This window comes from Manis javanica, chromosome 10 (genome assembly GCF_040802235.1).
Source record: "Manis javanica isolate MJ-LG chromosome 10, MJ_LKY, whole genome shotgun sequence".
In the NCBI taxonomy this organism is placed as follows: domain Eukaryota; kingdom Metazoa; phylum Chordata; class Mammalia; order Pholidota; family Manidae; genus Manis; species Manis javanica.
In genome coordinates, this window is record NC_133165.1 from 53,400,121 (window position 1) to 53,410,714 (window position 10,594).

At 44.7% G+C, this 10,594-nt stretch overlaps 1 non-coding gene across 1 annotated transcript; it reads right to left on the minus strand.

Annotated features, from left to right (window-relative positions):
* Window positions 1–7,323: 7,323 nt before the first annotated feature.
* On the minus strand, window positions 7,324–7,430 carry LOC118967320 (U6 spliceosomal RNA). Its single transcript, XR_005054240.1, has one exon. It is a non-coding gene; the product is annotated as a U6 spliceosomal RNA (small nuclear RNA).
* Window positions 7,431–10,594: the final 3,164 nt, after the last annotated feature.

Here is a 10,594-nt window from a genome sequence, read left to right on the forward strand (position 1 = left end):
TTCTAAGCTGGATGCTGCATGCATATGAGACTCAGCCCCACCTACCTGGCTGGCCAGATGTTCAAGGATGGATGCTGCATGCATGAGGGACTCGGCCCCACCTACCTGGGTAGCCAGGTGTTCCAGGCCAGATGCTGCATGCATATGAGACTCAGCCCCACCTACCTGGGTGTCCAGGTGTTCCAGGATGGATGCTGCATGCATATGAGACTCAGCCCCACCTACCTGGGTGTCCAGGTGTTCCAGACTGGATGCTCCATGCATATGAGACTTGGCCCCACCTACCTGGCTGGCCAGGTGTTCCAAGCTGGATGCTGCATGCACATGAGACTTGGCACTGTGCTGCATCACCTTTCCTCTTATGCAGACCTCCTCTGCCCGGCTGGCCTGTGTCTTCCTCGAGGCCCCTGACATTATCATGTTCTGCTTCAAGCCCCATGCATTGCCGGCCATGGTCCCTGAGACAAGATTCTCCTCTGTAGTCAGTCTGTCTCCACTCACATCCTCCTCCAGCTTACGCTTAGGAGTGATCCCTGAAAATGCAAGTTAAATGATGTCACTTCCAGCTTAAAAATCATGCAGGGACTCTGTCTTTTGGGTCAGAGCATACACAGTCCTTCCTAAACTCATCTGCCACCACTCCCTTACCTGATCTGGCTCTCCAGTCACACCCAGTTAATCACCTGCAGCAATCACCAGCCAACTGTCAGTCCTCCACTTTAACTCATGCTGTTTCCATAACTGGAATATCCTTTCCTCAACTTACTAACCTAGCAGATGGCCTTGTGCAAGGCATCTCACCTCTCTGACCAATCATTACAATGAGGCTAATAATAATGCCTCCCTCACAAGTGGTTGGGTGACTAAGGAAGACAAGATGTGCAAAATGCCTGGTACAGGACCTGGCGGCCATTAGTTACCCCACCTGGCTAAGGTGGGAAGGGGGTCTAATCCGTGGCCCAGAATTCTCCTTGCCAGTATCACCTTAGTCAATTTTACACCTTCCCAGGGAAGCTTCCAGCACTATCCTGTCCTCTACCCAAGGCTTTCCCCCGGCCAGAAAACCTAACTGAATGATTTACAGGGAATGAATAAGAAGGCTTTTGTCTCTTTTGTGGCCAAGAGAGAAAAGAGAGGGAGGACAGACAGTCCAAGGAAGAGATGACTATGGAATGGTCATGGGAGCTGTAGAAATACAGACTCAGTCCTGGGGATGGGGGACATGCAGATCGATCACTTCTCTTTCTCTTAGAGAAAGGCCTGAAGTGTGAGCACAGTCTCATACAAGGCCACACAGCAGTTTCTGGGCAGACCACTACCATTTGTCGCCCTTAGGGAAAAGCATGAGCAGAAGAGAAAAAAATATGAGGAAAGTATTTTACCCTAAAAGCCCTAGTCTTCAGGATGAATTGCCTGCCATAGCTAGAGCTGCAGGGAGGATTCAAGCAGTTACTTGCCCAAGATTCTCATAAATTGTCCGCTTTGACAGTCGGATGCTAAACTGAACTTGAGGGATAGGAGGAAGAGGCATAAACATTAAATATATAATCTTTTTTCAAGTGTGTCCCTTCATTTCCTGACTGTTTCTTCTCCAAAGGGAATCATTTTCTCTTTGCCTTCTCTTTTTCTTTTTCATTTGACATTGCACGGAGGAGTCAGAGATCATCAGTCTGATTTCTGATTCATCACGCTAACAATGGAGCTCTGGAAGGAACAGTTCACAGAGCAGACGGTGTAGGAGTCAGCAGTCTGCATTCATCTCTGCTCCATCCCTTCGCAGTGATATATCTTCTGGTGAGTTGCTTAACTTCTCCAAGCCATAGTTGCTCATCTGTAAAATGGGTATATATAATCATGTCTACCACTCAGAACTGTTGCAAAACTTAAATGGAGGTATTCATGTAAAAGGCAGTATGTAGCAGGTACTCAACAAATGGCTGTTGTCTTCTTTTTATTGTTGTTATACTTGAATATATTTAAAATACCTCAGTAGCCACCAGTGGATCCTATGACCCCCCCATTGGTGCCTTACCATTCTTATTTCCCTCTTCTGCTTTGCTTTTCTACACAGTCCTTATCAGCACATGATATATAATACATACATCCTTATTTGTGCTGATCTTCTTTCCTCATGGGGAATGTAAGCTCCTTGAGGGCAAAGACTTTGCTCTTTCTTTCATGGCCAAAATTCCAGCACATATCAAATGCATGGCACATAGTAGATGCTCAATAAATATTCAGTGGATGAATGACTGAACCCACAACTACACTCTGATCTCTAGTTCTTACTCTAGCCACTGGAAAAGGGAGAACCACACATGATCTGCTGTACCTTCTGCAAGTTTGATGACTATCAAATAGACCAAAACAGGATGTTTTTTCTGGATATACTGGCTGTGAAATAAGCCACCCCAAGCCTAATGGAATAAAACAGCAACAACTTTGTTTTGCTCCTGGTTTTGTGGGCCAAGAATCCTGGTGTCACAAGCCATAGCTGTCAGATGCTGTCTGGGCTGTAATCATCTGAAGGCTCACCTGGGGCTGGAGGATCCCATTCCAAGATGGCTCCCTCACATGGCGAGCAGGGATGCCGCCTGTCCGCTGGCACTGTCCCAGGCACACCTCCCATAACCTTTCCATCATGGCAGTCTCAAGGTAGCTAGATGTCTTACGTGGCAGATGGCTTCCCCGAGAGCAAGCACCCCCCAGGTGACAAGGCTGAAGCTTTGCCTTTCAGTGACCTAACCTCCTATGTCAGAGGGTCACTTCTGCCATACTCTATTATTCAAAGCAGCCACAAGACCACCATGGATAAGAGGAGGGGACAGACACTCTACGTCTTGATAGGGAAGTGTTAAAGAATCTGCAGCCATGATGTAAAACCTCCACAGAGACGCTGTCAGTGCCTACCGGGACTAGCCAGGTGTAAGAAGTAAGTGCAGTGGGTGTGGGTGAGTGACTAACAGAGTGGTGGGGACTGCAGTATCGGGGCGGTGGGGGGATGGAGCGCTTGCCATGTCCGGAGGGACCATCCATAACTCAGACTAAGTGAAGTATGAACTCTGTAGTGGAATTTCCCCATTTCAAAAACAGTGTGAGCCAAAAAGGGCAAGTCTGAAGATCCATGGGTCTTCATTTGTTGACACTTAAGATAGATGATCTGAATTAGTACTTTGTAATGATAGAAAAAGGGATTGGCCACTTCTTCCTTTAGACTGAGTGACCTTGAAATCACTTTTGAGTAACTTCTCCCCAAACAGGAAACAATGGGAACCAGATGAAAGACCTTTTTGGTAGAAATGGGTTGCTACTAATTCTGAAAACTGGAAAATAAACAAATAGAATGAAGTGAAACATTTGCTGACATGTCCCCCCATGATATGCCAGGTATTGTACATGCGTTATTGCATCTAATTCTCACCAACAACTTCATGGGACAGGCAGAATTACCTTCCTAGCATAGATACGTAAACTGCTTCTCAGAACTTTCGGCTCCTGTGCCCAAGTTCACAGGAAGGAGGTAGTGGAGTCCAGGTCAGCAGGACCCTGGAGCCCACACATGCAAGCCCTCCCCACCAGACCAGGCCCTTGGGAGTTACTAATGCTGCATAAATAGTGTGGTGGCCCAAACTCAGTCATACAAATATGAGATGACCGAACTGATGTGTATGTCACAGTGGGAACCTCGGGGCCTTGAAGTGGGCCAAAAGTTTCACCACCTTGTACTTTCAGCATCTCTTGGTTTGTGGTTTTGATACCATAAGGACTTCCTACAATAATAACCAAGTGTTCAGTAATAATAAATACTATTTATAGAGTACTCCCCGTGTGCCATCTTCTGTTTGCATATATGTATGTATACATATATATTTTTACTTAATCCTTACAGTAGTCCATTTTACCAATGTGGAAACTGAGGGACAGAGAGGCTACTTAACTTGCCTGAGGAAACACAGTAGCACATGGAGTAGTTAGGGTTATAACCCAAGGCTGTTGGACTCAAAACTTGCTCTCTGAAAACCTAGACTTCCTGCCTGTAAATTTTTCCTATATGCCACTTGGTCAATGAAGTTTGAATGGGCTGTGTCCATCCATCTAAGATTATCATCGGGAGAGGATGGTGAACTGCCTGTCACGTGGCCCTGCTGATGACCTTATCTTGGTGGAGCCATTCCTTCCTTGTGCTTCACAAGCAGGATCCTAGAGTCAGTGGTTTTCAGGGAGACTGACACATGCTGGCAAAACTCATGAGAGCCTGGCATATATACCAGAATGAACTCATAGTCAATGTGTTCATTTACAATGATTATGAGAAGTGCCAAGAGGACCAGAATGCCTCTGCTGGCATGAATAGCACATTCGTCCCTTGTCTGGAGCCAAACTGTAATCATTTTTTCATTGAACAAATATTTATGAAGCATCTGCACTAGGGTGAGCAAGAGCAGGGATAGCAAAAAGGTGATCTGATGAGCATGTAATCAACTCGTCTCTGCTGAGATTCTTTGGGCTGTAGGCGACAGAAGACCACTTGGATTTTCTTCAGTAGAAAGAACAGTTTATGACCAAAAAAATACAGAGGTGTATGGAAGCCGAGGACAGGAATTAAACAGTGGTATGAAGAGGACTAGGAATTAAGAACAGGAAAGACAGAAACCATGGGATCCTCTCTCTCTCTAACTTATATTATATATATATATATATATATTTCTCTCTCCTTCTGTTTCTGTATGTCTCTCTCTCCTCCCATAGTCGGTCATATCAGCTTCTCACTACACATTTGCTTCATTCTCTTCTTGTATCAGTCAGAATTCTTGGCTACACAGAAACTGACTCTGGCTGATTTAACAGAAAAGAAATTTATTGGAAGGATATCAGAAGACTCAAAGGATCTTCAGGGAGCCCAAAGAACAAGTCAAAAGAAAAATAATGCAGCAACAAGGAGAAGAAGGTGGACAGCCAGACACAGCCCAAATCATGACCAAGCCTGGGGAGGATGCTGCTGCTGTCGCTACGGAAAACCAAACACCTCGGGGCAGCGTGTGCTGCTGTGGCAACTGCTGCCGGAACACAATCTCTACCACACCGGCATCACGTTTACAAGCTGCTGTTATGGAAACTTATATATATACTATACACACACACAAACTCACACACATGGATAGACCGACAGATACACGTACACCCAGACAGACAGAATGACACAACCTAAATAATTCTCATCTTGTCTTCATCTGTGTCACCACCCTCTTCTCCCCACTGCCATTGAAGCAAATACCTTCATCTTCTAATTGTATCTGTAACTGTTTCGATGTGTACCTCTAGCAGAGGGTTTCCCAAGCTTAGCATTACCGACATCTGGGGCCAGATTATGCTTTGTGGTGAGCACTGACTTGTGCGTAACAGGACGTTTAGTCTCACCCCTGGTCTCTGACCCACGAGATGCTGGTAGCCCTCCTCACACAGTTGTGACAACAAACTATGTCTCTAGACATTGTCAAAATTGCCCTTGATCGAAAAATGATGGATAGAGAGATATAGAAATATCCACAAAATTATTATCGTACTTTTAAGTAATTAATTCCTCAATATCATCAAATGTCAAGTCAGAGTTCTAATTTCTATCTGATTGTCTCATAATTATTTTTGCTGTATTTATAATTTTACTGTATTTACAAAATAAGGCCCATACCTTGCAATTAGTTAATATGTCCCACAAGCCTCTTTTACTTGAAACCAATACAAAATAAAAATAAATTTCCCCCAAAAAAAGTCTTACAAGCCTCTTTGAATAACAAGATTCCCTTTCCTTCTCTTTTTGTTCCCCTTGCAATTTATTTGTTTCAGACATCACGTCCTGTAGAGTTTCCCATAGTCTGAATTTTACAGATTATATCCCCATGGTTTGATTTCAAATGCTTCTCGTCTCCTGTATTTTCTGAAAATTAGTAGTTAAATCTAGAGGCTTGATCTAGTCCAGGCTCTATTATTCACTGCTCTGTGGTTAGGGAGCACACTTCCATCAGAGGCCACGGTGCCCATGTGCCTCTTTTGTTGGATATCAGCAGCCATTGGCAATCACTTCCCAAATTCTTTTATTCATTTGGTATTAAAAAAGGTGAACTTCTATCATTCCTTCTTCATTTATTAGGTGGCATGCTTATAATGATAAACTTGTTTTTACCATTTGGTAAACGGTTTTTATCGGGAAAGTAGAATGCTTGATTTGTTCCCTTCACTTACTAATCTTCAGAATAATGCATTTGTAAGCTAGCACACTCCAAAGGGCACGTGGTGTTTGCTGTTTAGTACAATCATGAACTCTTGAATTAAAATATCTTAGAAATGTTTTCAGTCCATTGCAGTTCTATTCCTTTTGATGCTCAGTTGTTCTGTCTTTGGCAGGTGGGAGTCCCTTCAAGTTGGTTCCTGAGCCCTCTGGCAGAGCCCTGTGGGTGTATCTTATCTGCTTCCTGACATGATAAAACATTCCAATTCATCATGTAAATTTCCTGCCTCTGACTAGGAACCAGTCATTTCTCTTTTTTTAATTGAAGTATTGTTGATATACAACTTTATATTTGTTTCAAATATACAACATAGTGTCTCAACAGTTACCCATATCATTAAATCCTTACCCCCTCTAGTGCAGTTATTATCTGTCAACAAAGAAAGATGTTACAGAATCACTGACTATATTCTCCATGCTGTACTACCATCCCTGTGACCAGCTTACACTGTGACTGAGAATTACTGTGCCCTCCACCCGCCTCACCCTTCTACTGCCCATACACCCCAACGCCTCCCCAATGGTAGCCACCAGTCACTTCTCAGTGTCTATGAGTCTACTGCTGTTTTGTTCATTCTCTTTTCTTCTGTTTCTATACTCCACAAATAAGTAAAATCAGACGGTATTTCTCTTTCTCTACCTGGCTTATTTCATTGAATATAATATCCTCTAGCTCCATCCATGTTGTTGCAAATGGTAGGATTTATTTTCTTCTTATGGCTGAAAAATATTCCATTGTTTATATGTCCCACCTCTTCTCTATCCATTCATCTGTTGATGGACATAGGTTGCTTCCATATCTTGGCTACTGTAAATAATACAGTGATAAACATAGGGATGCAAATATATTTTCAAATCAGGGATTTTGTCTTCTTCGGGTAAATTTCCAGAAGTGGAATTACTGGGTCAAATGGCATTTCTATTTTTTGTTTTTGGGGGAACCTCCATACTGCTGTACTGCTTTCCACAGCAGTCATAGCAATTTATATTACCACCAACAGTGTAGGAGGAGGGTTCCCATTTCTCCAAATCCTCACAAAAATATGGAACACTTCACGAATTGGCATGTCATCCCCATGCAGGGGCCATGCTAATCTTCTCTGTACCGTTCTGATTTTAGTATATCAGCTGCTGAAGTGAGCACACCAGTAGTCATTCCTTAAGGAGCCCTTTTTCTGTCTAGTGTGTCCCAACTTTCTGGCAACTGTGGCCCCAGACCCAAGTCGTGAGCTGCTGAGCACACCTGGCCAAGCACTCTCTGCCCCTCCCCCTGGGGCCAGGGTGACTAGGAAATAAGGATTTGGTCTTTGGGGCTTTGGTGACCAGCTTCTTTGCTAACAGAAAGGGAAATTCCACAAACACAGGGAGGTGATGAGACACAGACTACTCCCCAAGATGCACCACATCTCTCCCTCTGAAACAGACTTTCTCAGGACACATGGCTGAACACGGCTGCATCCTCCCAGCTCAAGTGCCAGCAGAAACTGAGTACCAATTCTAAATTCCCAGAAGCTTTGGTCTGAATCAGCTTTAGACTAAGGACAGTGTCATAATACAAACCTGCCCACAGGGGCTCTCCACTGAACACAGAAAATACTGCTCAAAGAAAGAGAAACCTGTCTGAGTAGGCACCCAAAAAGACACCTTTGCCCAGAGCCAGAGTTGAGAACTGCATGATGATTCAAACTTTGGAGGCTTTTATTCTGGGAACTTAATAGACCCTTTTCTGCAGTTCCCAGTATGTGGAGCTCCGAGTAACACACTCTGAGGCCTCCACAGTCCTACCTGGACTCAGTTGCTGATGCCTCTTTTTTCAGCTAACAACCACAGCGCACACTTCCAGAGCCCTCACCACATGTCAGTCACCCTGCTACCCATCATACACACCTTGTTTCTTCGAATTCTTGAGGCCTCCTATGGTGGGCACTATTATTATCATCTCCATTTTTCTGATAGAGAAACTAAAGTTTGGAGATATTAATATGCCCAGACTTTATTATGCTCCTGGTAAGAGACAGAGTCAGGATTTCAATCCAGGTGGTTGGAAGCAAGAGCCTGGACACCATCTTGCTTCACCAACATTTGGAGGCAATCGAGTCTTACCCTGTCCTATAACCATTATGTCTCATGATGGTGACTGTCTCTCTAGTTTCTTCTAAGTGTCTTCCTTCTGCAGTTATTTCTTAGGGAGCCACCTGATTTTCAGGGTAGTACCTGTGCATCAAACACAAAATAAATTAAATAACTAGAGTGTCTACTGTGGTCCCCTGCAAAGGAGCCTTTTTATCATAACCAAACAACAACAAAAAAGCTCATTATAAAACTTGTACCCATTAATGTAGATAATGTGGCTCTGTATGGACTCCCCAAAAAGTGGAAGCTCCCTGCTGTAGACTGAATGTTGTGTCCACTGCCAAATTCAAATGTTAAAACCTAATCCCTAGTGTGATGGTATGGGTGGGTAGAGGCTTTAGGAGATGATTAGCTTGTGAGGCTGGAGCTGACATCAACGGGGTTAGTGCCCTGATAAAACAGACCCCAGAGAGTCTCTCCTCTCTTCCACCACATGAGGGCACAGCAAGAAGAAAGCAGACTATGAACCAGGATGTGGGCCTGCACTAGACACTGAAACTGCAGGCACCTTGATCTTGCACTCCCCAGTCTCCACACTGTGAAAAATAAGTTTCTGTTGTTTATAAGATACCCAGTTCATGGTGTTCTGTTAGAGCAGCCCAAACTGGCTAAGACACTCATTCAACCATGTGAGAAATAGTTGTTAAGCCCTGTTTAAGGCATGGGGGATGGAATAGTTAACAAGACAGATAAATAAAGTGCTGGAGGTGGTGTGGGACAGGCAGGCAGGCAATAAAAGAAAGGCAAGTAAAGTATATGGTATTTTAGCTAATGATAAGTTCTATGGGGGGCTAAAATGGGGAAATGAATATAAAGTCTTGAAGGCAAGGAATTAAATTTCAGATCTGGAGGAAGTCATTGAAAGAGTTGTATGAATAAAATACAAAAGGAAGTGAAATAGTGTGCACCGTCTGAGGAAACAGGTCATGTGCAAAGGCCCTGTGGTAGCAGCTTGACTGCCAGTGTGTTCAAGGAACAGGGAGAAGGCCAGTGTGCTGGGACAGGAGCAAAGGAGGCAGAGCTGTGGAGGCAAGAGAGCAGAGAGCTGGTCCTGCAGATCTTGAGAGTCACGAGAAGGACTTTGCCTTTTACTGCCGTTGAGGTGGGAGACAATAGAGAAGCAGTATGATCTGACTATGTCACCACAGCAGCACTGTGAAGAGACACCTAGTGAGGAAGCCAGGAAACCAGTTTGGAAGCCGTTGCAATAACCCAGGTAGGAGCTGATGGGGTTTGAACCTGGGTGGTGACAGTGGAGGTGGATATACTTATCTTCCCTCCTCACAAAGGTAGAAGTGACAATATTGATGTGGGATGTGAAGGAAGGAGAGGAGTACAGGGGACTCCAAGGTGTGGCCTGAGCAAGTCCTCCAACCTTTAAAAATTCCACGTGAGACAAGATGCCACTCAACTGACCTCTGAACTGACCGTGCCAGCAGCCTGAAAGCGATTCTTTTCTTTCCCATTATATATTTTCTTTTTCCTTAGCAAGTCCAGCTTGAAGACAATTTCTTTATAACTTTAAAACCCCCAAGGATCATCAGGTAAAAAAAAAATTGCATCTCTCCTCAAAAAGATACCCACTGGAAGGAGCCAAGGTGGCGACTTGAGTAGAGCAGCAGAAATCTCCTCCCAAAACCATATATATTTTTGAAAATACAACGACAACTCTTCCTAAAAGAGAGACCAGAAGACACAGGACAACAGCCAGACTATATCCACACCTGCAAGAACCCAGCGCCTCGTGAAGGGGGTAAGATACAAGCCGTGGCCCAGCGGGACCCAAGGCCACTCACCCCAGCTCCCAGCAGGAGGAGAGGAGTCAGAGTGGGGAGGGGGAGGGAGCCCAGGACTGCTAAACACCCAGCCCTAGCCATCTGCCCCAGAGCGCAGACACACAGTGCATGTGTGGGGTGCTGGAAACCAGGGGAACAGGACAGTAAGACCTGTGAGCAGGTCCCCGCAGCCAGCGCCCCTGGGACAAAGAAAAGTGACTGCTTTTTGAAAGTCTTAAAGGGACAGGGACCCCACAGCTGGACAGAAGCATCCAGGGACACTTAGCCCAACAGCTGGGAATCCCGGGGAATGTGCCCTAACCCCCTGGGATTACCTCATGGAGATAAACAGCCTCCTGGCCATTTCCCCTCCAATGCGGCTCCACCATATCAGAGTAGC